We start from the raw sequence: 22,750 nt of genomic DNA, 5'->3' as shown, positions 1-22,750 counted from the left end.
GAGGGAAGAGTGTGTGGTTACCTGGGAAAGGTCAGAAAGAAGGAGTGTGGCTGCTTCCCCAGCAGTGAGGGCACAGAGGTGTGAGGTGAAGCTGGTGATGTGGGCAAGGAGCAGTTTTTTAGGATCTTTAGCAAAAGGCAGTGGGAAACCAACGTGGGGTTTAGGGTGATGGTAACAGAGGCAGGTTTGTGTATTAAAAAAGTCACTTGGACTCTGGTGCAGAGAATGGATGGACAAAGGCCAAGCAAGATGTCAGGAGACTAATTAAGAGGCTATTGTCATGTCCAGGCAAGAAAAGTTAGCTCATGCAACAGGCATGGTAGCCAAGGCGAAGAGGAGTACATAGAATGAGAGATATTTAAGAGACAAAAGTCAACGAACTTTGTATTTTGGAAGTTCTGGATACTACAATAAGAATAAAATAGAAGCAAAGGACATGTTGTAATATAGAAAGAATAAGAGAGGTCCTTATTTTCAGATTGCGTACGTAGGGAATCTCAAATCATCAGCTGAAAAGCTATTTGAATTAGTGAAATTATTTGGTAACTCTAAATTTCCCTATTCCATTTATTTTCTCATTCACTTTCTTCTCTCTCCTCAAAACTTCAACATCTTTTCTCGCTTTCTTAGTCTCCCGGCATCTTCACTTTCCACTCATGGATGTGCTTTTCATTTCAGAGAAAAACTAAAAGCAGAAATCCGATGAGGATTTCCACATGCTCTCACGCCCATACCTGTCCCCTCCTTGCACACATATATTCCCTTGTGCTCCCTCTCTTCTCGTGTTGCTGCAGATGAATTGCTCTCACTGGGGCAAGCCCTCCCCACCTGCGCTGGCTTCTACTCCTTCTACTCCCTCAGATCTCTCTGTTCTCTCAGCAGCCTCACTTTTCTCTTCTGTTAGTTTATCTGGATTAACATAGAAACATGACCCAGTTGTTTCCATTTAAAAAACACTTGCTGGACCGCACATGCCCATCCAGCTGCTGCCCCATTTGCCTGCTTCATTTGCAGCATCACTTCTCAAAAGGGTTATCCACACCCACAGTCTGCGATTTCTCCCTCCCATTTATTCTCTCGAACATACTCAACAGGTTTATGTTCCTACTTCATCACGGAATCCACTTTGATTAAGGTCATAAGTGATATTCCTGTTGCTAAATCCACGTGGGAACATGGCTAATGACTGAAGGACATCGCAGGGTAGATGGCCACCTGCTTGCCTCAGGGGGCAACGAGCCCCCCTCTGGGTTCAGCCTGAAGCTCATCTTGGGTTGAAAGCCTGAAGGTTCTTGCTGATCTGTTCCTCCTACCCAGCCCTGCCACCTGCTTCCCGCCCATGCTCCTGATGACTCTCAGTAATCACTGGAGCGAATACCTCTCTCAGGCCCTGCTTCCAGACAGCCCGACTCAAGACAATTTCCCTATACCTCATCACTGGATGCTCAGAGAAAGCCTTTCCCTATCTGTGCCAAATGTTAAACTTTATTAACTGTAATAATTAACCTCTATCAAGATGCCAGTCTGTCGAATGTCTGAAATTTTTGAAGGTAGTTAAGAAGTTCTGCTTAGGTCTTTAAGTCTCCCTGACCTAGTTAGGAACATAATTTCACTAAGATGTCAAAAACCTGCTTAAAAGTGCAACTAGCCTCTAGCACAGTCTCCAATAATTAACAAAGAGCTGGCAGGTGGATGGTATTCTATAAATGTTTTTGAATGAAGGAATCATTAAAATTCACCCTCTGATGAACTTTGTCCATTTGACTTGTGCTGTTGTTAGTGTCTTTTGCCCTGCAGAATCTGTAACTTTGAGTAGGTGCTGGCTTCTGCCTCCGGACAAGCAGGACATAAGCTAAACAGATAAAGCTACTCAAGAATGCAAAAACGATCTAGCTCAGGTGTGTTCACAAAACCATCTCTCAGCAAGGACCAGTTCATGATGTCAGAGACCCTCGTGGCTGGAAGGAATTCGGCTGGCCATTTATCCCGGCCATGTTGTGTTCTAGTCTTTCCCTCATGTAATGAGGTAGTATAAATGTGGACCCAACACAGTCAAGCAATTAGCTTTGTTAAACCCATTTCTTGGGAAGTCATGTTTATCTTTGGATGGTAAAAATTTCTGATTGGTAAAAAATTTTTTCTTTCCTATTCATGCATCACTGTGCCTTCTAATGTCCATTCAGTGGTCTAAATTCTACTAAATGGGACAACATTGAACGTATATAATACATAACATAATTCCTCTTCCATAGGATGGCCTTTTGAATAGTTGAAAATAATTATCCTACTCCCTCTGAGTTTCTTTGATATGTATTTTTCTGTCCTTATCAAAATTCAACCCTATAATGTGCTCTGATTCCTGTGTCCTCTGGCTTCTCAAGGACTTCTCTTCCCTGTCTCTACTCCATGGTGAGTCTGTCCCTCTTGGACGCCTTATCCTACTGGAACTCCACATCATCTGGAAGAGTGTTCCCCCAGCTCTGTCAGACTCAACATCTTTCCCATTCATAACAAATATTTTGTAATACCCCCTTTTCTCTTCTAAAATAAAATTTGATTGACATGCAACTTACTTATACAGCTAGTAAAAATATTAATAAAATGCCTTAGCAATAATAAAATAAAAAATAAAAGGAATGCAATTTATAATAGGGTAATATGTTTTAATATGTAAATGCTTGGAATATGAGATAGGTAGCTTCTGAAATGGTTCCCAGTTAAATTATCCCTTTGTGTCATTGCTTCTTTTTGGGTGTGTGTTGGACCTAGCAACTTGCTTCTAGTGAACAAAATACAGCAAAAGTGATGTCACGTCACTTCCTAAGATTATAACAAACCGTGACTTCCATCTCTCTCTCCCTGTCTCTGGATCATCTTGCTTACTCTTATGAAACAAGCCACCAAATAGAGAGGCCCATGTTGAAACAAACTATGTGCAGCCTCTGGCCTATTGCCAGTGAGGAACCAAGTCCAAAAGCCTGCAAGATACTGAATCCTGCCAACAGCCACGTGAGTGAGCTTAGAAGTGGATCCATTTCTCACTGAGGCTTGAGATGAGACTGCAGCCGCAGCTGATATCCTGACTGCAGCCTCAGCAGAGGCCCTGAGCTCGACCTACAGAAACTGTGAGATAATAAATGCTGCTGTTGTGATCGTTTGATTTTTTTTTGTCACACATCAGAGGTATAATGTGCTGATGTTGTAACAAGGTTTGAGGGAGGCGCATCTCACACGTGAGCGTGAAAACCCAATCATCACACTTGTGAACTGCAACAGGATCAAAAAATGTTGTTTTAAGCCACTAAATTTTAGGAAAATTTGTTACCCTGCAATAGATAACTAATGTAATCCATGATGAAGTAATGAGAAACTTGCCTCTACTTCTGGGGAATTATTTGGATTTGAGAGACATGAGATCAGAAGCCATTCTGAACAGAGAATTTAGGACAAGGAAAGAGTGGGCTGAGGAGACACTGGATTAAAAACCAGTGTTAGATTAAAAGTAGTTTTAGGATAATCAAAGTTGTTCCAATGTTGACCAGAAAAAATCAGCCCTTCTCCAGCTAAGTGATCTTCATGTCATATGTCTTGAGTTAAAAATCTTAACAATGAGATTGATCCTTAATGCTTCACTTCTCAGGTCAAGCATGGTGATTTTCCTAAATGTTTTCCTGGACAAATGCTATAATCTTTTTAAAATGCCTATTATCCATACCCATTTAAATACTTCCCCCACCTAGATGTGCTCACTTCTGACTACAGCTTCACTGTGCCCTTCCTCGCTGAGCTCCAGGATGTCTCATCAGTCCTTCCCGAACGTTTGGGCCCTTCCTTTCCTGGTGGCCACGAGAAAAATCTTGATAGAGCTTCTTAGTCTGTGGGTTTTTTTTCCTCTGCAAGCGTATAAAATGAGAGGATGAAGCAAATACCCTTAAGTGAAGTGGATAAATGGGTAACATGTCAAGGCAAATGTTACAGTCTGAATGTTTGTATCCCACTCAGATTCATATGGTGAAGCCTCAACACCTAATGTGACTGTATTTGGAGGCAGAGCCCATAAAAAGGTAACTGAAGTTAAATATGGTTGTGAGGTTGGGGACGTCCTCCAGTAGGATCCGTGTTCTTTTAAGAAGAAAGAGCAGGCTGGATGTGGTGGCTCATGCCTGTAATCCTAGCACTCTGGGAGGCCGAGACAGGAGGATCGCTCAAGGTCAGGAGTTCCAGACCAGCCTAAGCAAGAGCGAGACCTCGTCTCTACTGAAAATAGAAAGAAATTATATGGACAACTTAAAGAAAAAAAAAAAATATATATATATATATATATAAAGTTAGCCAGGAATGGTGGCGCATACCTGTAGTCCCAACTACTCGGGAGGCTGAGGCAGGAGGATCGCTTGAGCTCAGGAGTCTGAGGTTGCTGTGAGCTAGGCTGATGCCACGGCACTCACTCTAGCCCGGGCAACAGAGTGAGACTCTGTCTCAAAAAAAAAAAGAAGAAGAAGAAGGAGCAGAGAGTTCTCCCTTCCTCCCCAGCCTGGGCTCACAGAGAGGAGGTCCTGTGAGCACATGGTGAGATAGCTGCCACTCACAAGCCAAGAAAAGAGACCTCAGAATAAAACGTAACTTATGGGCACATTCATCTTGGATTTCTGGCCTCTAGAACTATGAGAAATAAATTTTCTCATAGTTAAGCCACCCAGTCTGTGGTATTTGAGCAGACTCAGACAACAGATTACAGACTGAGGCTGTTAACATGACAAAAATGAGGAATGATGATAATCTTATAAATGAATACAGCTTTATTATTTTTAAGCATAGGGACAAAATAATTTTTTTTGGTTATGATATTGGTCTAAGTGGTGACGGAATGTCATAGAGAACGAATCTCCTCTTTGTAACCCCAGCTTGTTATAGAGCACACATTCAGTCCCAGTTTTAGATGAGATTTATGAAAATTGTGCAGGACAAAGGAATATCTTCCCTTTGTGGACTGCTCTTTACATGCAGGGTATCTGGCATCCCTGGCTCTGACTACCAAGATCCAGTAGTTCCTCTTTAATGATCTGACAATCAGAAATAATCCCATAAATTTTCAAATCTTCCTTCTGAGTGGTGACACCCCCATTGAAAATCACTCCTCTATTATTTCGTAAAAATTCATCATCAGCTCCTGTCAACTCGACTGTCAAAACAAATCCCGCCATTCATACATGATTAGTCCGTGTCCGTGAGCGAGACTCCACCCTCAGCTCAGGGAAAGCGCAGGAGACTTAATCCTAAATCAGTCAGTGCTCTGTATTCATCTAGAGACAATAGCTAGACAGGACTCAGTCAGAGCCAATGACACATAATGGAGCTTTTGCTTAATATCTCGGGAAAGAGGCTCTGGTCTTCCCAGCCACCTTGAGCAACAGAGTAAATAGGTATGGAGTTGCTATAACCATTTTGCAACTCGTGAAGCCTCTACCAAAAATCAATCCAGTGGAATGTGGTTTGCTTTGGGTTCTCTACATGTGATACTTGCCATGCATTAAGTCCTGCTAGATTTGAGGAGGAGGAAACTATTAATATATTTCTACTTTTTAGTTGGGTTAGGGGATACCTAACATCATGGTGCAGGAAGAGCTTTCATATGCAATCTATGAACCTGGTACTTCCATATAATATTTTCATTGTGCTTCCTTAATCCCTGAACCAGTTATGTGTTCCTAAGGCTACATCTTGTCCCCTTAGGGGAGGGAAGAAAAAACAAGGCTGACACACAGTTGCATAATAATACTTTCCTAGTCCCAATTATTTTGTTTATTGTCTGTCTTTACTCACTAGAACGTGATCTTCATAATGGCAAGATTTTCTAGCTGGTTTGTTTATCGCTGTATTCGTAGTGCCAGGGATAGTGCCGCTGAGATGAGGAAAAGGTAAGCCTTGGTTTCCTGATTTTCTCTTTGTCACCTTAACAGTATCTATTGATATCCACTCCCTTTCTGCTTTTCAACTGTTTGTTATGGAAATTTTCAAATCTATTACAAAGTGAAGAAAATATAAGTGAACCTCTTTGTACCCATTACTCAACTTCACAATGATCGTGGCCAATCAATTTTCACATATACCCACCTTCACACTTTCTCTTTGCCCCTTATGTTAAAGCAAATCCCAGAAAACTTCTACACACTTTTTAAAGCAAGTCATCCCTGCTTTCTGAAATACTGCTTTCTTGTTTATTATCTCTTTTCTTTCCATCCACTTAACTTTAGTCTCTGATCTTCTGGGGAGCTCTGGAATAGAGATGGCCCCTTGGAGTTGTCCTGCCCTGAGGTAAGGGGGCTGGGTCTTTGTCACCCCATCCCTCCATTGGTCAGCCAAAGAGTCAGAGTTGCTCTCCAGGGAGGGAGTGTGAACTTGGGAGAAGCTCTCTTCAGCTGGTGCGGGGTGGATCTGAGTCTCTCACCACAGCACTGCTACGTCACCCCTTATGCTGTCATATCCATTGCTTTCATAGAGTGAGTTTGGGTACTGCTTCCATAGACTTTGCTTGCTCTCTGTCTTATAGTCCGTTTAGTGTTGCTACAACAGAATACCTGAGGCTGTGCAATTTATAAAGAAAAGGGGTTTATTTGGCTCACCATGGTGGTGGCTAGATAGCCCAAGATCACCGCACCAGAGTCTGCCTGGCTTCCAGTGGACACCTTGTGCTGTGTCACAACATGGTGGAGAAACAGAGGGGAAGCGGGTGCATGCCAAGAGTACTGCACACGGGAGGCAGCCTCACACTATGACAACCCACTCCCACAGGAACTCATCCATTCCTGCAAGAACTAACCTAGGCTCAAGAGGAAGAGACTAATCCATCTTAATGACCCGATCACCTCTGGAAGGCACCACCTGCCAGCCCCCTTGCATTGGAAATTAAGGTTCCAACATGAGTTGTGGCAGGGACACTCAAACCATACCAGTCTCTTTTCCTAGTGTGTTACAAGAGGAAGGTTAATGGGATGAACCACAAACTCTGCAGGTGATCTTAAGACTGCAATTGACAGTCATCATTGCCTCCTCTGCCACCAATTCTAGGGTCCCTTCACCATCAGTTGGCACCTCTGTGGATACAGGTAGCCGCTGAAGTGACCTTCATTTCTGAGAGGGGTACACTCCTGGTCACAATGCTCTTCTCAGGCAGTGGCTGCTGCATTTATCCATTTACTTTTAATATTGGTCATGAGAACAACAAGAGGCAACCCAGTGGCTTGCCTGGGTACCAAGCATTCTTGCCAGCCCTTACGGAGCACAAGCAGGTGTACCCTCTCCTGATGATCAGGTTCAACTCCCCCACCAGGACGATCACTCTTTCTCACGCCTGATGGACTCATGGCATGAAGAGATTGAAGTGCCCAGGCAGAAGCCATAGCTTGAATTTAATGTGTCTCTTACTGTGACCCCCACTACAAGTATTTCTCCTCAGGGAACCAGGCCCTCTAAATCTTCAGAGCCCAGTGTTATGGGGATGGAAAGCACAAATTCTCTAATGGGCTCAAGCTTGAATGATGATAAGTGAGGCTACTACTTCTAGTCTTGGTTCCTGGATCCAAGAACCTATTGATTTTTAGTGTACACTCCATCCTAGAGAATAACACCCCATCCTCACAGAGTGCCATCTCCATGCTGGAACCTGAGCTGCATCTCCAAGAGGACTTTCTAACAGACTTCCAGCCTCTGACTATGTAACAGAACCAGTAGATCCCATGGTCATGTGCCCATTGCCATACCTTCTTTGATGTGATGCAGTTTTCTTGGTGTGGTGCAATGTTATGTGAGAATTCAATGCCAGTGGATCAAACACTCTGTTAGCCCTTGGATATTGATGTTGGTTAAGGAAGAAAGGCAAATTTATATCCAGAATATGTCAATTCTAGCCATGATGTCTCAATGTGTCTTATGGGGTATGTATGTGTTGGGAGGACATTGTAGTCAACTTGCCACCAGAAGATGCATTGGTCTCCTTGAGGATGGTGCAATAATGGGAGCTCAGGGCTGGTCTCTGGTGCTGACAACTTGGACATTTAGCAGCAGGAGCTATATCAGCATTGGGGAGTGTGAGCCTAGGCTTTGAACCCACATAAAGTCTCCATCCCTGCCACCCTGGCTCCCCTGCTCACTCTGAATTGTGCTAGAATTGGAGTAGCCAATGACAGAGGATGGCTAATGTCAACTGGCTAAATTATCCCACTTACCAGGTTTAGTGTCTGTTCTGCAGTGGGGGCTCCCTGGTGGGTATCCACATGCAGTATGGGGATATTCACACTCTGAACCCACTCCCACATGTCCTTCCACATGCTTTCCCCAGATATCTGTGTCTCTGATTTGTCAACATTTCTCCTCCCAGGTTCCTGACCACTGCCCAGGAACCTATACATATTCTTACCATGGACCACCTCCACCACCAAAAAAGCAAAAAACAAAAACCAAAGTAGAAAAAGAGGTGCACCACACAAAGCTCTGCCCATTGGGAGGGTTCCCCTTACTGCTGTCTTTTGTGTCACCCCTGAGCAGACCTGTGTTCAGTGGCAGTCCATTTCTAGCTTGCACCCCCATACCAACCAACACACGCATGAATGAAGCTTGACTTTTCTTCTCCTCTGTCAGATGATTATAAGGGAATCCTCCCACCTGCTCCATGCAGCCATAATAATGACCTGAGGGAGAGATGCAGGTACAATAATGGTGCGTAACATGTAGGTCTGCATGACCTGTTTTTGTAGCTGACTTGTGTCCTTTAGCCCTGCTTATGACTGATCCCAATGTACCACTTCCATCTCACTTTGGATTATGGTTGGGGCTATTTGACCTTATGACTTGGTGAATTTGAATCCAGTTCACAATGGGCAATTCTGGTTGCACGGTACATGAAGCACCGTGATCAGGTGCTCTATATTCAGCAGAGCATAGTAGCACATGAATACCTGGTTTTCAAATGGATTATTACTCTCACTGCAGAGTCTTTCTTCAGAACTCTACGGGTATACATTGGATTTTATTGAGGTTTGTCATAAGTTCCACATAGCATCTTTTCCCATCATAGGGACCTCAAACACCACAGGGCTGGCCAGGTCATGTGGTCAAAACCACAGATCCTGCTATATCTCAGCCCAGACCTGGGCCAGAGCCATTTCCTTACCTGAGCTTTACTCAAAGCTGGCAGTCTCTAGTGTCACCTAACAGGTGGATTGGAGAGTATTTCCCAAGTGTGGAATATGCTGTCTTCAGTAATTGAAGAGGTTGTCCTTGTGTTTTTTTCTTAGTGGTGGTGCAGGAAGTGATAATCTGTTTTTTACTCTGGAAAAAAAAATGTCCCAACTTCTCCAGGCCACTGATTTCCAACAAATGTCATAGAAATGGCAGATCTCTGGTTCATAGAGTTTATTATGAATGCTCTGAAGTGCATGCACCTTTGCAAAGCCTCCAAGCTACTTGCCACTTCTTGCTCACCCCATCTGATTAAGACAATATCATTGATGTCGTGACCAATGTCATGCTTTCCACAATGTCCAGGTGGTGTAGGCCCCTCCTCATTATATTCTGATGGCAGGCCGGACAACTTCTTGTGTGTTCCAGGTAAAAGTGGACTGTTCCTGGTCCTCAATCTACTCTGGTAAAGATGCCACATCTGGTACAACATCTGCAGTGGGGCTTACTATTTGATTGAGTCTGATGTAGTCCCCTGTCATCCTCTGGTATCTGGCTTTTGTAGTGTCCAATCTGGCATATTAATTGGGTTATGGCAGGGCCTACCAACCTCATATCCTTTAGGTGTTCAAGGATAGCACTGATTTCTGTCATTCCTCCAGGGGTATGATATTATTAATTTACTCTCTCTGTCAGAAGAGCAGTTACAGAGCTTTTCATTTGCCCTTTCCCAACACAATAGCTCTTACTCCTATTGCGAAGGTCAAGGAATCTTTGTGGGTATTCTGCCATCTTCCAAGTGTTAATACACCCATTCCAGGTGCACATTTGGGGAGCAGAGAAATGGCCACTGGATGAGTCCATGGACACAGTGGACCAGACTGGGGCCAAATTCCATTTGTTGATCTATGTGCACCCCACTCCACAGGGGGACCCCAGTGAGTCTGGAGTTCTCTGGGTATGGATGGCAACTCAGACCCTGTGGCCAACGTTTGTCAAAATGATTGTGTATTCTGCTTTTCCAATATACAGTCGCCTGAATAAACAGCCATAGATCCTTTTGGCAAAGGGCTATTGGAATCATGACTGTATTTACTTGCCATGTGGACTCCTGAGGACCTGGTCTCTTCTTTCATTTGTGGGTTTTGAGTCAGAAAACTGGCTCGAGGATTAAGATTTGTTTTATCTCTTCTTCCGTCATCTATCACAACAGTTCTGGCATTTCTGCTTTACTTAGTGTGGGCCATAATTTTCTCCAAAGTTCTAAGATGCATCCTAGCAGCATGATAAAAACATCTCCCAGAGTCTTTGCAAGGGGGCAAGTAATCTATCACTGTAGACTGCTCCCATATAAATAAACTCACCCCTCCCCAACTGTACATTTCCCTGCTTTGATTCATCACCCTCAGGGTCCAGTCCCATAAACACTCTCTGTGCTGCCTTTGGCCAGTACATGTGGGCTGTGCCCTGTGGCCTCTTCAGAGTATATTCCCTGTGTTCCCTTGGCAGGCTCTGCACTTGCCCGCCATGTGTATTGTTCTCTCCTGACTCTAGTTACTCGCCTAGTGAGAGTGGGAAGTAGGGGCAGGTCCCCAGGGGCCCTGTGTTGTCTTGCAGTGCAGAGACTTCTGCCTTACGTTCAAACAAGGGCAGAGCACACACAACCTCTCACAGGGAGGACAGGGCCACCTCTGCAGGCCTGAGGGCTCTGAGTGGTCTCGAGGTTTTGAAAGCATTAATTATGATGTCCCCCTGCCAGTCCTAGGGTCCCACTCATCCCAGCTAGGCCCCTACATGTGCCAGGGCTGAGAATTCACATTTCTCTGGAGTGCTGCTCTTCACATAAGCAAGCCCTGGGCCTCATTCTCAGACTTTTCTGTCCTCCTGCCACAAGAGGTGACAGTCTCTTCTGATGCCTCCACTGAGGCTTTCTAACTTTCACACTTTGCTTTCAACTGATGATTCATAGCCCCGAGCTGTCATTGTCTTTCCCTAATGCATCAATGACTCAGCAAGAGCCATCAGAGTCCATTGTTCTCACAATTGGTACCTTTCCTGACTCTAGGAGGCCTTCTCTCCCACTGACAGGTCTGAGTTCATCTCCAGTGAAAGTTCTGACAACTGTGCTTCTCTGGGGCCAGAGATAGGTCTTCCTCTCCAGCTGGCAGGGGACAGGCCAGCTCTGCGATTCCATGTTAGAGTCCTTTCCTCAGGTCACTCCTGGAACCACGTGCGTTAGGTCAGGTCTCTGGGAAACAGACGTGGAGGTGAAAATTTGGTGAAGAAGTGTTTTGGGGAGTGACCTTGGTACCCATTCCCCTGAAGGAGTAAAGAAGGTAACACTGGGTGGAAGGAGATGCTGAGCCTAGCTTTGGTTGTCACACAGGCATCTGTCAGTCCTGCTCAGAGTCTGAGCTGGGAGGGCCTCTCAGAGTTGTCCTACCACGAGGCCAGCGGCCGGGCCCTGGATCCCACGTGCCAACCGGGGCAGCTCCTTTCAAGGAGGCCTGGGCAGAGGGCCCGCGTCCCATACTCCCAGCAGCTGGGGGGTGTGTGTTGGATGGGGTCTGGCTGGGCACCATAGCTGCCATGGCCGTCCCTTTTCAAGCTCCTCTTGCTCTGTCTGTTCCATATTAAGCCTTGATTCTCCCAGGCTTGCTTTCTCAGGCTTTCTCTTCCTGGACATGCATTTCTGTGTGTGAGGACAGGGCAGTGGGGGCACCGCATCTACTCCCTTTGCCGTAGCTATGCCCTGTCCTGGGATCTCTGCAGTTCCCCACCCACTGCTTTATGTTAATACTTCCATTGGCACCTCGCCCCTTTGGACTTCCCACCAGTTTGCATGACCTGCCTGACTTCCTGATTCAGCCCCAAACACCTCTCCTGTGTAATACTTGTGCGTAGTCACTTCCCTGCCCCTCCCTGCAGGCCCAGGTTTCTGTCCTTCAGTTCCCAACACAAGTGTCACAACCTGTCTGCCTTAAATTGCTGCACGGCTCCTATGTTTTTGCCTCCATATCCAATTTTGCTGTCTCTTTCCACTCCATCCCCTCACCTTAGTCCATCATCTACTCTGCTGCCAGGGCCAGCTTTCTAAAACACAAATCTTTATTCATGCAGAAATATTTATGGAGCATTTGCAATGTCTTATCTAGATTATTTTCTAGGCAAATAATGGTGAACAATAGAGTTAAAGTCTCTGCTCTCACAGAGCTGACATTTCAGTGGGAAGAGACAGGCACTTAAAAGGAATGAATGAATGGTTACTAGATAGTGATAAATGCTATGCCAGGAATTAGAATGATGTGATAGAGTGATGACTTGGTTATTTTATAGTGATATCAGTTGCCCAATTAAAAGCCATCAAAGGTTTCCCGTTGTCTTCTGGATAGAGTTCAGACTAGCTTGGAACAAGAGGCTCCCATGGAGACAAGTTCTGGGCCGCAGTGTGGATTAGAGGGGAATTCTTTCTGGCCCCTTGGATCTGATAATTTGAGTGATCAGCTTTTCCTGGAAGGCCAGGCCTCTGCCCCGGTTACCTTCTTCCTGGTTTCCTTCCTTCCTTCATCCTCCCATGATCTCCACACTCTGGGACAATGCTGCTTATGACCAAAGTGACAAAAGCCCAGCTGGCCTCAGCAGGTTTATTCTTATCAGTGTCTGAAACCAAACAATTCACAATCCATCTCAGCAGTGACTCTTGCCACTATTTCTGGGAACTGTGCTATGGCACATGACTTTTGGAAGAAGAGATTTTTTTTTTTTTAAGCGTGGAGATGCCACGCTGATTTCTCCCGAGGCCTGCAACTGTGGGCGATTTGTAGCACACACACATGGCGTTGTCCCCTCCCGCCCTGAAACCCCCACGCCCCAATTCTAGCTCACTGAGGTTGTGGAAGGAGATTTCATTAAGCACGAAAACGAAACCAAGCATGTTATCAGGAGGTTGCATGGCAAAGATGATAATGTCTCAAAAAATCCCGGTTTTCATCGGGAACCGGTGACTTCAGCTCACTCACAGCGCTCGTTGCTGATGACAGCAGGTGGGAGAGAAAGCAGAATTTCCTCTCCTCTTGGCAGGCTTCCGCCAGCCTGCCCTTATTATTTATCGGGCCACCTAATCGTCAGTCCGAAAAAACTGATGGCTGCCTTCCTAAATGTCCCCAGGGTCCAGCAAGCCTCCTCTGCCTTCCTCGCCCTTACGTCCTCGCCTCCTCCCCTTTCCTTTATTCCGTGTCACCTTCGCTGCCGTTTCTCCGCCGCTCTCTGCCCTGGACTCCGGCAGCCCCGGCCACTACCTTAGCTCTAGCCCCCCCTAGCGGCAAGCAAGGCAACTCACCCATGCGCGCCCGGCTGCCGCGGCTTCGCTCGCTGTCAGGTAGACGGAAAAGACGTTCCCAGGAGGGAAATCGAATATTTATTACTCAGAGAAACTTAAACTTCTGTTTTAACCACACCAGATAGTCCAGCCAAAAACCGTGAGATTTTTTTTCCTTTATCGTTTGATTACAACATACACAAAAAAATTACACCTACAGTATATAAATTGAATTTCATAACATGTACAGTCAAGCTTTTTAGGCATTTTTCTATTATTATACACAAAATATAATGGATGGAAAATAAAATTATTTCTTCTTACACCTGAATGGCGACGTAAATGAAGTTGATGCTGTAAGATTGCTATTGGACACACTGACGGCTCTTTCGAGGTAAACCAGCACGCTGTACTGAGGAAACTGTACTCTTAGGGCTCTGCCTGTGTTTCTGAGGCGACAATAGTCTCAGGGGCGGGGTGAGCCGTTATGACACGCAGAGGACTGGGAAGACCTCTCTGCTGCTAAAACCCTTCCCCTGTGTCGGGTCGCCTTGGGCTGAAGTCAGATGTTCGCATTGATAGGCAGAGCCTTAGAATCAATTCTTTCCCTTTTCCACTGTTAACCTCTGAAAGCTAACTCTGAGCCCTTGGGAAGAGGGTGGAAAACAGTGCTGTATGGAGCTGGGTCAACTGTCCTAATACCAGGCAGTTAAAGAACAGAAGTGGGGACAGAGAATGGGGAGCATTTTAGGAATTGCAAAAACCAGATGAATACGGAGCTCATAGCTTGAACTCCAGCTCTTCATAGGCACAGCTTTTTAAAATTTGTATTTCATGAGTCCTTAGGAAAATTTCTGCTCCCAAAATGGCAGCGGTGCAGGTCTGGGGCAGAAAGCAAGGCCTTCCTTCTTTATTTTACATGTTAAATGTTAACTCATTAAATCCTCCCAACAACATTATGAGGTAGGCGCTGTTATAATATTCACTGTACAGATACACTGAGACTCAGAGAAGTTAAGCAACTTGCCCAGCACTTACCAAGTGAGCGAGGGGCTGTGGATCTCCCCCGGCAATCTGGCCGGCACATGGGGGCACTCGGGAACGTGCTCCTGGGCTGCTCTCCCAGCCGGAGAAGTGTGGAGCACGTTCAGGAGCATCACCTTTTCTGACTGTGGGACATTAAGCCAGACAACTCGAATGTGTTGCATTGCTCGTAATGTACATCTACCATGATCATAGAGGCAACACTGATTGATTAGCTGTGCAATTAGGTCTGAAAGAGGATATTCTTGTGCTGAAACTTAGTTTACCATGCAGAATTCTATCTTATTCTTCAGGCTTCTAAACTTCATTCTGCAGCAATGAGTTGGTATCCAGGTGGCCTCGATTTCTATGAGTTTATGTGGTAGAGATGAGAATACTCTTTACTCCCTTAATGGACACTCATTTCATTGACTTCTGTAAAACAAAAACAATAAGAGTTGTTAAAGAAAGTTTTTTCATGTGGTTTAAATGTTTTAAAAATAATCCAATTAAATTTTTCACAACAGCGGCAGCAGGGAGAACTCAGGCTATGTGGCCTTGACCATATTTGCCAGGATGTAGCATATTGTCCTTGGTGGGGGCTGAAGAAAGACCGTGAAGAAAACCAACTCCATGACTGAAACCCAAACTCACTTTGCACATTCAGGAAATAAGTTGTGTTAAAAGAACAATTAAAGAGAGATCAAACTTACTCTTGTTACAGAGACTTTTTATGCTTCTTCTTCTTCTTTTTTTTTTTTTTGGTCTAGGATGTTAGTGTAAACTTTTGTGGTTAGAACTGTAACCCAGGGGTAGTAGATCCAATTCCAGATCAACCAGTGAAAGTTGGGTAGTTTTAACCATAACTCTGCAACAGCGAAGTCAGACCCATGTTGCTTCTGTTATGCAGTGTTTCCCACTATATTTTTGAAAATGTGCTCAACTGTCACATAGTTAAAAGCAAATATTGGGTTAGTTCCCAGGGACAGTGGTACTCTTACAAAAGTGATTCCAATTCCTATGTTCTTTAAAAACAATTCAAGTAAACATATTAAATAAGATTCCAAACCTTTCACCTCTTATTACTGGTCCATCTAAAATTTCATCCATTTGGACTGGATGAGGAGATGGATGATATCCTTGGGAAGATTTTAAGATCTTAAATCTGGTCTGGGGGCAGCTCAGTTTTATATTTTTATATAAAAAAGGCTTTTTGCTCACAAAGCCAGATGGTAGACAGAATTGCTCTACTTAATGCTGGAAGCTGTTCATGACAGACCGTGCACTGGATACATTGACAGAGATGAATGCTTTGGAAAGGTTTCCACTGAACACAGAAACTCTATTTGCAACGGAGGAGGGTTTGTTCATTGCTTAAGTGACCGATCTTCAAGGATGGCTTTAAGAAAGGAGTGAGTTGAAAATTAAGTCTGAAATCACAAAATAAGTAATATCTTACTGTGTACTTACCCATTTGAAAATATGATTAATATCTGGTCATTTGGCAGGAACTGTTATAACAAATCACATCTTAAACAAACTTATACACAATTTGTGTGCTAAAATGCATTTGCTTAGCAGAAAATGATTAGATGTTTGCCCGTTTGTAACAAAGATTAGCTAAGATTTGTGTTGCAAGAAGAAAATTAAGAAACCTGGCATATCATCTTTGTGAATGATTTAGAATAATATTTTGCTTAAAAAAACTAACCAGTGTAGGATCAGCATTTCACATTATGTGTTTATGTACAGAAATTCATGTGTACAGCATTTCTCTTTCCAGAAGTAATTAGGGGATTCAGGTAAAACCAATTATTTGTGAACATTTTGTTATATAAAAGAGGTCCCTGTGCTGAACCACACAGTGGGGATGGTAAATCAATGGTTCCTTCCAGGGTTTGTTATGTTTGATTACACTTATATTCCATAATATTTTACCCTTTTCATTTTGTGCTCACATTTTCAGTAGTTTATGAAGTAACAGTCTCTAGATTACATTCCAAATGGAAAGTTGGCATGAAAATTCTCAATCCAATTATTACTATACACATTTTGAAACAAATCATTTTGGCCTTTTGAAAATTTTACAGGAGGTGATAAAAATGGGAAATTTCAGGTTTCAGATGTTTTATTGCATTCTTGTAGCATAATAACAGCTTCATTAAAAATAATTCCATAATACAATGTGAACTTTGTGTGATGTTTAAAACACTTTTGCTGGCTTCCCTTTTAAAACTTTGTATGCAAGAAAAGTTGTGTTATTCTATAGTTTATATTTCATTTCATTTTGCTGAGCTTTCAGGAGACATTGAATTACTACTCCCAAATGCACGATGGCAGGGATTAAAGAGCTTGCCAAGGGGTACTTCTCTTGAAGGAGAGGACTCAGGACACCTCCAAGCTAAGATCACACCTATTCTAAGACACTGGAATCAGTTTCAGGGTTTATTTCAATCTCCTGAGTTAATCATCCTTCAACTTATGGAACGGACTAGAGGTGGGCTTGAGGGAAGCTCTTCTCTAGAGCTTTCTGTTCTGTCATTCGAGGAGAAAGCAAAGGTGACCCTGTCTCCTCTGCATTTTGGAAGTTACTGTTTCACAGACAACACATTTTAGGCGGTAGAAAGGAACCCAAAAAGTCATCCACTGCAGGTGTACTTTTTGTACTCAATTGTCCTCTCCAAAGTCCCTCTTCCAAACAGTGCTCAAGTGTCTCCAGCGGAGGGAAATTCCGCCTGCAAAGGCAGTGCTTTGCATCTGTGGACACCCCCCACCGTTACAGAGCTATTCCTGATGTGTAGCTGAAATCTGTCTTCCTGCAATTTCCACCCATTGTTCCGAGCTATACGCCTCCGAGGCAGACAGCACAGGCCTCATTTCTATTTTATAGCAGCCATTCCCTCCCAGAGGAAGGCCGTGGGCAGAGTGGGGAGGACGGAGCTTTGCAGGCAGTCCTTGCTCTCCTCCTCTGCGAAGTGTGACGGCAGAACCTGACTTACCGCGTCGCTGTGGAGATTCAGGAAATGTGTATGAGGCATGGAGTGTAGTCTCCAGCATGCAGCAGTGACTATTTCCATGGAACATGCCTGGTCATTTTCCCTCACATTTTCTTCTCTCCAGGGGAATTGGCCTCTATTTTTTTCCTCTGTTTGCATGCTTTGTCGTTTGGGGTCTTTGCCTCTTGCAGTCAGTCTAGTCTCACCCAGAACGTTCCCCGTTCTTTTGTAAATGTGGCACCTGCTGGAGAACAGAGTGGACACCCTCCGCAGGGGCTGGTCACAGAAATGACGTTGGTGTTCCGCATTCGGAGACCAAATGCTCAGCAGATGCCTGCAGAGCGAATGGTGGGCACTTCATAGAATGAAATGAACAAGAAACTTTGAGACTGAAGTTCACACTGTCTGTACGATACTGTTGAATGACGGGCACGCTCCTGTCATGTAACAGGCACCTACATGTCTGCTAGGCAGCTTGGTCCTCACACCGACTCAGTGGTCTGGGTACTGTCTGTTTGCCCACTGAGGAAGCAGCAGCTGGGAGAATTTAAGTGGCCCTTTAAATAAAAGCAGCATTCTAGATTTGAATGCAGGGCCTCTCCCTTCTAACCGGGCCCTTTCTCCATAGCACACAAACAGAGTCCACTTTCCCTCTGGTGAGATGAACATTCTGGATTTCTTTCCGTTCTCCCAATCCGATATTCCAATCTCCCTCTTGCTGCCTCCCACTCCTTTTTCTGACTTGGCAGGAGCAAAAGTGGCAGGGGTGGGAGGGAAGGCGTCGTTGGCTTCTTGGCCAGGTAGGTTTGAGGTGACCCTCCCAGGTAGCAAGGCCATCTTGGTCTCCTGGAAACAAATGAGAAAAAAATGTGTTAGTTCCTGTGTCAGTCTGGGTTCTCCAGAGAAAAAGAAAGGGTAGGCTGCCATCTATCTGTTTATCTACCTACCTGTCCGTTTTATGTGTATGTAAAAGGAGATTCATTATAGGAATTGGCTCACATGATTATGGAGACTGAGAAGTCCCCTGTCTGCTATCTGCAAGCTGGAGAACAGGAAGGCTGGGGATGGGGGTCATTCAGTCCAAGTCTGAAGGCCTGAGAACGAGGGGAGCCAATGGGGCAAATCCCAGTCTAAGGGCCGGAGAAGATGAGACGAGATGTCCCAGCTCAAGCAATCAGGCGAGAAGGAGAAAATTTCTCCTGCCACCACGCCCGGGAGGGACATCTATCTTACAGAGTTTACCTGTTCCAACACCAGCCTCATGTGGGAACACCCTCCTGGACACACCCAGAATGAATTTAATGGGGGCACCCGGTGGCCAGTCAAGTTGACCCATGCAATTAACCCTCACAGTTACTTTTGAGGCAATTCTGGGAAGAACCCAATTCAATCAGCAGAAAAAACAGAGGTGAAAACGGTTTGCGGGCGGCGGGAAATCAATGGTGCAGGTGCTCTTAGTGCTGACTTGTGTAACCCTTCTCTGGGGAACTGCAAACCCCAGAGGGGAGCCGACAGGCTTCCTTCTCTTCTTACCTCTGCTGTGCGCACTGTCAGCGCCGGCTCCCATGGAAAGACAAATATGAACTCAGAAGGAAAGTCTCTATTAAACCAGGTCTCGGTTGGCCTGGACACGCAGTGTGAGGCTGCTCAGACTTCCCTTCCCCATGATGACCCCAGCTTCTGCTTCCAGTATATCCCACTGTGGACGTCTGATCCTCTTGAACGTTCCCCCAGACAGCATGTAGCGCCCCAGTCCCGAAGGGCAGTTCACAAGGCAAACAGAATTACCATTCCTTGGTGAAGTGCTCTAACTAGAGACTTCGAATCATTTGAAAAACGTTAAAATTTAAAAATACAACAGAATCTTATTGTATGGTTAGACATTTAATAATATATTCAAGGCAAGTGGTTATAAAGGAAAAGGTATGTCTATGGCCAATATTCCATATAAAACAGATTCAAAACCAGTAAGTCCTAAACATTAGCTTAGAAAGGCTGGGATGAAGGCTGTCCAGCTCATAATATAAATAAAATTCCTCTTCTTTTTATGTTAGCTCCTTTCCAGGTTACATGAAAACAAGTATAATAATATATTTTGCCTGTGGGTGCCAGGACGCGTATTGTTCACTTCCAGATACTTTTCTTTATCCTGTTTGGGAATGAAAGCCTGGCATAGCATGAGGAAGAGTGTGACAGCGCAGACAGGGGAAAAGAATGGGTGCAAGAATGCCTTCATGCGGGGACTTTCAGTAGCTTCACGACACTAGACTCTTCCTTTGCTTGAGCCGGGGCCCTGTAGTCTAGCTTTCGGGGTCATGCTGTGCTATTCTTGCAAAAGCCTTGCATCAGTCAGCATCCCTACAGGAAATGCTGGCACCTCAAATCAGGATAACGGGACTTTTACAAAGGTGTGCCACCAAGAAATGGCGCCAGGCCCAAAGAGACAAGAGGAGGAGTGGTCACTGGGACTGGAAGAGTCATGTGGGGAAGGCTACTACATTCAGAGAACCAGCAACCTCAGATAGAAGAATGCAGTCAGCTCCCTGCAACCCCACAGGGAAGGAGCTGGAGGGCCAGAGATCCCAAACTCTCCTCCCAATCTCCCATCAGGATTCCCCGTTGGCCAGACCTAGCTGGAATTCAGAGGGCTAGAGAGCTCATGTTGTCTAAATAGGTCAGCTCAGCAGAAAGCAAGGAGATAGGGGATGGGAAATGGATTTGGGCGAGCAGTGGGACCTCCTGGATACCAAGGCATATCACAAAGGCAAGTGCTTCGTGTTGAGCCAGTCAGCATTGCATGGAGTAGTATAAACTATAGGCTTTACCAAGATTGTGCTCTTGTAGAATCATATACAATTATTTCCCCCCCTTCAATCACAATTTAAATTTCTCCATGCCTGAAATTACTGCTTAATTTGTGTGTGTGTGTGTGTGTGTGTGTGTGTGTGTGTGTGTGTGCATGTGCACTTGCATGTGTGTTAGTTGTTGTCTAAACTTCTGGGTGGTGAATTGGAATCTGGACCATGGCACAAGGGACAAGCAGGCCTGACGTTTCATTTCCTTGTGTGGGAGGGAAGACAATGGAACTGTGCTCAGCATAGAATTTCTGGAATTGGGCTCTGGATTCCCACAGATGGTGTTATTTAAAGCTGAATAAGCCAGACTTTGGTTTTTTTTTTTTAATTTAATATTTCGAAGGTTTAATATTATTTGTTGCCCTGAAACTTCTACATAACTCTAGGCTGCAATGCTGATCAATTGGGGCACCTTAGGTACCATCCAAGAGGTTTAATTCCTGAAACACTGAGAGGATCTTATTAGAAGTCATTCACACCCTGAAGGAGGTCCCATAGCGGGAAGTCTAACAGACTTTGGTATTGCTCTGTGAATTGTTGTCATTGTTTGGTTCAGGCTTTCTGGGTTAGACCCTAGAGGGCTGGAAACGGGATCCACCCTGCAGGAAATAGCTGTGGCTCCTCTCAGCGAGGTGAACCTTGGACTGAGAGGCGGACCTGTCTCTGGGGCTGGGAGAAGCTAAGTCTGGATTTAGAGCTTTGGAGCTGACAAGATTCCCATCGACAGAGATGGACTGGTCTCACCCGACAGCACCCTGGGCAGGGGAGGCTGGGCAGGGCTGCTGAAGGGGCCCCTGGGACCCTGGATCTGAGGGTGCCCACATCTGGGAGTGGGTGGGACACACGTGTTCTGCCAAACTTGAGCTTTCCACACATTCCTGCTAAAAGTCACAGTTGCTGGAGATTTAGGAAGGCAGTGTCCCCTCTTCAAGATAATGTAGGGTGTCAGAGGGCATTGATGTTTGGGAGATGCCATGTCCAGAACAGCAGAGGCAACAGCATGGCTGCAAGAAGTCAGGACAGACAGGGAACCACACAGAGGCTATACCCAGGTGGGCATGTGGGCCCAGGGAGTTCATGACGTAATTCCTTAGGTATTAAAAAGAAGCGGTCGGGTGTGGTGGCTCACGCCTGTAATCCTAGCACTCTGGGAGGCCGAGGCAGGAGGATTGCTCAAGGTCAGGAGTTCGAGACCAGCCTGGGCAAGAGTGAGACTCCCATCTCTACTAAAAAATAGAAAGAAATTATCTGGCCAACTAAAAATATATATAGAAAAAAATTAGCTGGGCATGGTGGCGCATGCCTGTAGTTCCAGCTACTCCAGAGGCTGAGGCAGTAGGATCACTTAAGCCCAGGAGTTTGAGGTTGCTGTGAGCTAGACCGATGCCACGGCACTCTAGCCTGGGCAAAAGAGGGAGACTCTGTCTCAAAAAAAAAAAAAAAAAAAAAAAAGAAGCATGATTCTGTTGCATAGTTACAAGCTACTGAGGCCAGCTATACATGCAAAATGCACATTAGCAGAACACAGCTTCTCCTGTCTCATCAAATGTCTTGCTGCTCCTACCAGTGACTTGCTCCACTTGGTAGACACTCTTCACAGACAGTTAATGCAGCTTGGTATGGATCATATGTGAGTAGACGGATTCTCTTATAACTAGAGTGACAGTGGGATGTGCCAGGCAAGTGTACTGTCAGCCTGATGTCTAGGAAGATGTACAGAGCTGGGTGGCAACGTGTCACGGGAATACAGTCTTGAGGCCACAGTTTCTCACTGATGGTGTGGGCGTGTAGGGACGTGCGTCTGAACTCGGGGCCACCACCCTGGGAAAGCGTTGCTGTGTGGTCCGCCCAGAGTGGGGCTTAATGACTGCCTACCCGAGAAATGACCATGGAGCTTGATGACCTCACACAGGTTGTTTAATTTCTCTAAAATTCCTACATCTGAAAACAGACACAGCAAGAGTTGTCACCTCGTAGGGTAGATGTCAGCATGAAACAAATTGCTACATATAAAATGTTTAGAAGAGTGTCTGAGACTTACTAAATTTTCAATTCATTCACTCATTAATCACTCAGGAAATATTTATTGAGTTGTGTGAACAGGAGGTATGTGTTTTAGGGTACGATAACACAGGTAGCTGGAGTGCATTGTTAGGGCATAGAGTCATGAAGATCTTTACAGTTTAATCCTTTTATCCACATCACACGTTTCTCATAGGTTTGGAAGATGTGCGTGCTGTATGCTGTAAGCCGCGCGTGTGCCTCACCAGCTTTGCTCATGGTAAGCATTTCTGGTTTCTGACCAAGACTGAAGGAAAAAATGGGTTCTTACGGAAATTTCTCATTCTTTCTCAATTGCTAATGCTTCCTTGAGGATTCAG

The 22,750-nt window shown here is 45.0% G+C and overlaps 1 non-coding gene across 1 annotated transcript; it reads right to left on the bottom strand.

The window, feature by feature from the left end:
* Window positions 1-3,175: 3,175 nt before the first annotated feature.
* LOC123649580 lies at window positions 3,176-3,279 on the bottom strand. Its single transcript, XR_006739078.1, has one exon. It is a non-coding gene; the product is annotated as a small nucleolar RNA U13 (small nucleolar RNA).
* Window positions 3,280-22,750: the final 19,471 nt, after the last annotated feature.

Source organism: Lemur catta, chromosome 13 (assembly GCF_020740605.2).
Source record: "Lemur catta isolate mLemCat1 chromosome 13, mLemCat1.pri, whole genome shotgun sequence".
Lineage (NCBI taxonomy): Eukaryota > Metazoa > Chordata > Mammalia > Primates > Lemuridae > Lemur > Lemur catta.
The sequence above is the reverse complement of the archived record's forward strand: the minus strand, read 5'-3'. Positions and strand labels throughout refer to the sequence as shown.